Source organism: Vipera ursinii (assembly GCF_947247035.1).
Source record: "Vipera ursinii genome assembly, chromosome: 3".
Lineage (NCBI taxonomy): Eukaryota > Metazoa > Chordata > Lepidosauria > Squamata > Viperidae > Vipera > Vipera ursinii.
Genome location: NC_139516.1, coordinates 127,603,396 through 127,611,347, shown reverse-complemented (window position 1 = coordinate 127,611,347; position 7,952 = coordinate 127,603,396).

Here is a 7,952-nt window from a genome sequence, read left to right as displayed (position 1 = left end):
CGATCTGATTGATTGCAAAGACTATTCTATTGCTATTATTTGTATTTTTTTATCTTCTACTTTCTCTATGATGTGAAGGGTATTATTCCCATCCCAGTTTTATGTGTATAAGAACATATTTGATGTAAGTAGCTAAAAGAGAGGAATTAATCTAACATTACTCACAGTTCATTAAAGTTCATTAAAGCAGCACTGAGAATTGGGCTCTGCACATTTTCTATTTTGTTATTCCTCCATTCTGCAATTGGGTTCACGCTCACATAAAAGATCATAGTATTAGTTGATTTTAACTTAGCATGTTGTGTGAACATAGTTTATTGTGGCTTATTAAATAAACCAATTTTTAGAAAAATAATAATGTGTAAATGTAATGGGTTTTTCCCCAGTCTATAATGTAATACTTCTATGATTTGTTGAATCATAATTTCTCATTATAGCTTTACTGGGATGCTGTAAATTATTCTCTCCCTATTAACTGAGACATGCAGCTAGAATTTGTGGTGCCAAATTTCATGCCTGTGTTTAGAAATAGGTTATTGCAAAATTGTCTGATTTGGATATAAAAAGAAATTGTGGTTTAATAAAACGTTATAGAACTGCTAAATGGTGCATAAATAGAAACATAAGGATCAACACCAAGGGCAAAATTCATTGACTAAACCACCATGAATTAGTGAATAAAATAGACAGTAATGTTTAGCAAGAAGTTTAGCAAGAAGCCATTCAGTGCAGTTAGGAAAACTAATGAATTCAGGAGATTGTCCAATAGACAATTTTAGGTTACTTTGTGCACAGTCTCCCTTTCCATTCACTGCTTCCCATACACATTTTACTTAAATTGTGGAGGACACTGGATACCGGCTTCTACAGTCCTATATATTTTGACATAATACTTTACTGGTGCCGGACATTGTGTTTGCCATGTCTTATATGTGTTTAGCTCTCTTTTCAAAGAGCATTTGTATTGCAAAAAACCAACAACACCCTAATATTCTAGTCCTGTGTTGCATAGAGGTTTGATTTAAAACAGAAAAAAGAGCAAGTTTTTGCCAATTGTGTAATGCTATTTCTGTTATCTCATCGTCGGTTAGATTACCGGTTTCCTATTGCTTCTGCCAAAAAGGAGTGTCATGTCACTCTTTAAAGACTCTTAAGAGCTACAGCTATGCTTTGATTGGTCAAAACCTGTATAGTCAGTATGATGATACTGCACTTCCCACGCTACTTGTGCACATCACAGTTACATGACTCTTGGAGAGATGGCAATACTATTTTGCCTACTCCATTTCTGCTTTGGCAGTCCTGGGTGTCACGGTGATACTTTTGTTATTACATATGGACCAATCAGAACTGCATGTTCTTTATAGCTGTCCTCTAGCTACTTCTAGCTTCTGTTAATTATGAAAACTGGGTCCGATGATCACTGCTTGCTCTGATATTTGTTTATAGTAGTAACTGAAGATGGAGCTTGCTCACCCTTAGAAATGCCTTTTCACTTGCCCTTCCCCGTCTTCACCTTTGGTCTGACAGTTATTGTTAAACATGGATCTAATGCTTTTTCAGAAGAGCACTAGACAGTCTGGATGACAAGTCATAAGAGTAGAGGAGGAGAATGGGCTTCTGGTTTTGCGCAGTAGCTCAGCAGCTGAGGGATCACAGGGCTCTGCACCCTATGGCTGATTTCTGCCTGCTAGAGGACCCTAAATGGGCCTGAAGTTGCCCTGTAAAGGCAACAAAGAAAGAAGGAAGTCCTGCCGATTGCAGAGAGATGGCGGTTGATCCGATCAGTTTGGGAAAAGCCCTCCAGAAACCAGCAGGAGAAAGGCTAGCTTAACTTCAGACTCTAGCCCAAGCTACAAGCAGCCAAAGCCCAAAAGCACTATTTTAAGCTGACTGTAAACAACGTGTTTAGAACTGGGTAAGAACAGTGATATTCTCTCTTCTACTTGAAAATTGATTTCCTGGAAAAAAGAAAGAAAAACTCCAAGAAGCAAAAAGCCTCCAAAAGCAAGAAGGGGGGGATCTCTGCCCCACTCTCCAACAGATGGAAGTGGCAAATTAAACTTTTCACGGGGAACAAAAATATACTGAAATGAAATTAATATAAGACTTAATTTGGATGTTTGAAATTGGTGGAATCTGTTAAGATTTTCCTTTTAAATCATGAAAATAGAAATAAACAATTGTCTATTACTGATTGGTGCTGACATCTAGTGATGGATGAAAATAAACAGCAGCAGTTGCTTTATTACAGGGACTGGCAAAGCCCAGGAAAAGATGACTTGTTTTTGATGACCTTCAATGTCTTAATAACAGAGAACAGCTGTGACAAAAAAGAAAGAAAACATTTTGGGCTATCTACAAAGTGAGAATTATAAACTCAAAAAGAAAAAGGATTGACCTTTCTGGGTTACAAATACCAACTCAACTGTGACTGTAAATCTGTCTGCAGAGAAAGGAAAATCCTGATTTTTAACCATCATTGAAAACCAGAGATCTGCAGAAAGAATATGCCAGGAAAAAACAAATACTTTCCAGAAGGAGATCTATGCTATGCTTCAACTAATCCAAACAACAATGATCTCAAACCACGAGGAAATTAAAAATAAGATGAACTCATCTCCAATTTAACTTTACAACCCAAAAATTCTCAGAAAATGAAAACAGAAAGTGAACAGAAAAAACAGACAACTGAATATGAGACAGAGGAGAGAGGTTTCAAGATGAAACTTAACAATAGAAGAAAGTATGATTTAACCCAGATGGAAAAAAAACTTACAGGAAATACTGGACATGGAAAAGGAAACCTAAGATTACAAAATAAGTTTGAGGACAAGAAAAAAGTTTTGACAAAATGGATTCTGCCAGGAGAACTACGAGAACTTGAGAGACAAAAAAAATGATAAAGGAAGGAAGGAAGGAAGGAAGGAAGGAAGGAAGGAAGGAAGGAAGGAAGGAAGGAAGGAAAAGATTCTCAATGAATATGAAAGGTTGAAACCTTCCTATAAAAACATCTTACGTATTTTGCCTTTTGTACCTGCAACAACATTTTTAAGATTATAGAAAGATTCTTTGATTCAGAGAAGCATATTGATCAGGAGAGATGTTTGGCAAAAAAAAAGGTCTGAAGTGAGAATTAAGAAATTAGATGATGGGATTTACCAGAGGGAATATTTAAAAATTAAACATCTATTTGAATATGGTTTAAAAAATAGAAAATTTTGGATATAAATGATTAGTTTAAGAGGGATGAACCCCTCAAGTAACATAGTATTTTTTTCTTTTTTTTTTCTTTTGTGTTTTATCTTTTGACATGAGAAACATAAAAATGTTGGGATGGTTTATATAAAAGAAAAGTTTTCTCTGCCCCCCCTTTTTTAAGATATGAGAAATGTAAAAGTGTTGGGATGGATTGTAGGAGAAAAAAGATTTAAATACTTAAGTGTAACTAATTTCAAGAAAATCTTAACCAGTAAGAATTCTTTGAATATTGTGGGGAAAAGAAGTTTAAATAAGAATTCCGTAAACAGGATCTATGACAAGACAATCAAGATGATCAAATAGAAAAGAAGCTTTATATTGATGTGGTTACTATTTGCAGAAACATGAGAAAAATGTTTATATTTAATTGTCATTTATTCAAATAATAAGAACTGTATTAATTTAAGGATGGCAAAAGAGAATATTATTGGAAGAAGAGAAAATCAAGCAAAGTCATTATATGGACTATAGAATTATAGAAATTAATTGTTTTTGATTGTTTTCTAAATACTAACCCAGACAACATGCTGTTTACCAAATATTAAGGCGATTATGTTAAAAATCAATAAAACATATTTTTTTTAAAAAAGAGTAGAGGAGGAGATGGACCAAGCAGGAGCACATGGAGAGCTTCCTGTAGCTTTCCCCTCTGGCTTCCCTTAGTGCCTATAACTTCTCAGTTTACTAACAGTGCAATCCATGTGCTTTTCCCAGAACACACAGTCATGCAACCTTACCCCACTACATACTAAAGAGTGATCAGAATTATTTTACCTACCAATAATTAATGCTTAAAAAAAGGGATGTGGTGGTTCAGTGGGTTAGGACGCTGAGCTTGTCGACCAGATGGTTGGCAGTTTGGCGGGTCAAATCTCAAGTGCCGCATAACAGAGTGAGCGCCTGTTACTCGTCCCAGCTTCTGCCAACCTAGCAGTTCGAAAGCACGTAAAAATGCAAGTAGAAAAATAGGGACCACTACAGTGGGAAGGTAACAGCATTCTGTGCGCCTTTGGCATCTAGTCATGCCGGCCACATGACCACGGAGACATCCTCGGACAAGCGCTGGCTCTTCGGCTTTGAAACGGAGATGAGCACCAGCCCCTAAAGTCGGAAATGACTAGCACACATGTGCGGGGGAACCTTTACCTTTACGTAATGCTTAATATATGGGAAAACAAAGGCAGGGAAGTCCATCCATTCCTTTCCTTAATTTGGGCCACGTTATATCAGTACTGACAATGCTATCTGCTGGTCTTATTAAAGAGAAGAGAGATTGGCAATGGGGACAGCACAATTTATGCCAGCACACAGTAATGTTGACTCAGGGACAGGGACATATGGAAAAACTCATAAATAGCCTCATTATCAGATCTATGAATAATGAATGCCTATAAGGTCAAACATTTATGAACAAAAATAACTGGCTAGGTGGAAGAATACTGTTACTTCAGAATTCTGGAAAAGCAAGTGATAAAACCTTTAGAATGGTGCCAGGATTAAAAAAAATCATTAGCACTGCTCAGCCAATGTCTCATAAAGTATTAGCTTTATGTGTCATAATAAAAAACATCAATGCATAAAAATAATGTTAAAACTTAAAAAGTTAAGGAAGACATATATGTTTAATCTAGGGAAAGAACATTCACAAGTGATATTTCAACAGCTTGAAGATGTACTATAATTTAGGAACAGATCCTAATGAATCAATGAAACTTAGCTCTAAGGAGTCAGGTCCAGATTTGCATTGCAAAAATAAAACATAAGATGGGGAAAAGTTCTTTAAGTCCATTGCGGGGTATGTATCAAAAAATCAGATTACATTCCTAAGAATATAATAGGGAAAAGCTTTCCCTGTGTATGGTCCTAAAAGGCAAAAGTCCTCTTTTCAACATTTTGTCCTGGTCACCAGCACACAAGTCTGTTATTTGGGAAAGAGCTGATTTGTATATATCTGCCAAACGTCATTTTTTGGAAAATAATGGGATTGGAGAAAAAATATCTGTCATTGGTAACAGAATATGGATGGAATCATTAGTTCATTTGTTTGGATCTACCCAATTCTTATGAACCAAGATTACATGTGAGATCAAGTAAGCTTGTAGAAGGACTTGAGGCCTGAATGTGGCAATCCCAACTTGTCACTCATCTTTTTTCCTGGATAAATTATCTGCACTGGTTTAAATTAAACCTGTGTAATCCCTTTCAATCATCGCTTGTAAATTAATGCTTTTTGCCAGGAATATAGCAATACCAACAACAATGTAAATATTATGTCGTGGGCTCTGATGAGCAGGAATGAAGACACACAGCTGAGTACAGAGAAACTCATTCTTTTATTAAGCTGGAACTGTACTGGGGACCTGGGGTGCACCTCGCCACAATATATAGCCAAACCCTCTGGTAGCAACCAATCAGATTGAACCCATGCTTGCCACCCAAGGTTGGCCAATTGCAGGAACAGAGACATCCTGTCTGGGTTGCTGGAGAGCCATTAACTCTCCAGCAACACACATGGTGAAGTACCAAAAGCCCAGTACATAAGAGTAAACATTCCCATAAATGTTCTAAATAAATAAACAAGGATTTATAATAAAAAAGAAGCAACAGTAAAATAATAGCAACAGCTACAACAGAAACTCACCGTTCCTGCTTTGTACTAATGAAACATAGAGGGGAATAATAAGCGTTGCTGACTTTAATACCACTAACAGGACCTGTACAGAATAGTAAGGATGGATGGTTTGATGGAGAAGCAGGAAGAAAATATGCTTCTACCTACATATTGGGCAAATTTAAAGAGGAAATGAATAATTAGTAAGTAAATCCTTGGGCTAAATAGGAGGGCATAAATTGCTCTCCTTACTTTGCTAGGAATAAATACATTACTAGGCACCTATTGCAATCTAGAAAAAACAAATTGGACAGAATATAAACTAAGAATGAATAAATGCTAGAAGAGGAAATCGTGCATGGCTGCCTTAATAATTTTACTCTGAGAAAGTAAGAGCTTGCCATTTCCATTAAGGGTGTTTTGAGCTAATTAGTTTTAAGTAGACAATTGCAAAATTGAGTGGTTTGTCACCAGAATAAGTCCATTCTTCTCCAGGATGTGCTGATCTGAATATGCTAGAATACTCCAAAAAAATTTATCTACCGCAGACTGGCATTATTGGCACCTTACTGAAACCTATGTAGCTCTTGATTATTATTATTTTTATCTTGCCTATTTTGACATTAGTCCTGGAAATTGTAAAAGAAATCTTCCATCCTATTCTCATTTGCAGTGAGTCCATTAAGACAGGGTCCCCAAATAAACTGAAATGTTTCCTCCTAAGTTTCTTGATATCTGGGTTAAGTTTATGACATAAGCTGCTAAGGGATTCGCATCTGGTCTTGTGATTCTTTGATTTTTTTATGTCCAGTCTCCTTTCCCTTCTTTTGTCAGCCTCCCCATAATCACCTACCATGACAGTGAACCATTATAACACTAATGGGGATGTGGATTGCGTGGCTGAGTATGCTAGTTGGCATGGAGGCCACAGCTTATTTTAATAAGATTTCTTTACAAAATGATTCATTTAATAGAATAGCTTTTTCTCAGAGTGTCAGAAAAGAACTTAAATTTGTTATACTTTTAAATTACAAACATTTGGATATCCATTTCTTTAGTAGTGTGCCTGCTGAGTAAATATTTTCTGAAAGCAATTTTGAGAAGTAAGAATTTCTCACCGTCAGGCAGGTAGAAGTACAAGAATATGCAGTTGACATGAAAGTACATTAAAGTCAAAAGAGGCTGGATAAGAACTCAATAGCTCATCTATGTGATTTATTCAATCAAGTTCTGCCCTTGCTTTTACTAATTTAAAATAATTATTGTTTAAACTATGGGAAGCAGTTTACAATAAATATGAAATTGAAAGGCTTCATTGCAGAAGTATGTGTAATTAGTTAATATTTACACAAACATTAAACAAAGTTGTGCCTCCAGTAATTTGTCTTCAGCATCACTCCATCTTTGTATTAGCAGTTTGTACTCTTTTCAAACTATGTTTTCTGCAATATAATTTTAGGTGGGTTACGTGCATGTCTTTCAATAATCTCTCTTTAATTAGGCTTGTTTCTGGAGCTAGTTGAATAATCTTTTATGCATCAGAGGACAAGTAATGCATTGGATTTGAAGAACATGTTCATCTTCCAGTCTCCAGTGTTTTCTGAATGATGATGCTTTGATGCACCCTTCCCTCTGGCTATTCACACAGAAATGCTAACAGAGGGAACCTACTGACATGCTGAAGATTAATTATAACTTGCCTGGAAGATTATTTGGCATCTTCTTTGAGGCTGAATAGATTTTTCAGTGATAATTATTATGACTATCGCCACAATTGCTTATCCTCTTAATCTGAAGTACCACCAACATATATTTAAAAGCTCTTAGCTACCCCATTTCCACAGGATTTTTTTTTCAAAATTCGATTTTATTATTGGATCAAAATTAACAGTTTTTCTGTATAACTTAGCATCTGTTTTGGTCACAGAATGTATTAGCGTTCCAAGGATTTTTATTTTCAAACTTCGTACTTTGAACATCCTTTTTTCTATTTTGAGCCTTCTTCTTTTAAATAGTCTTGCTGAGCAGCATTATGGAACATTAAAAATACAAGTAAGCTTTTAGGAAACAAAGAAAAACT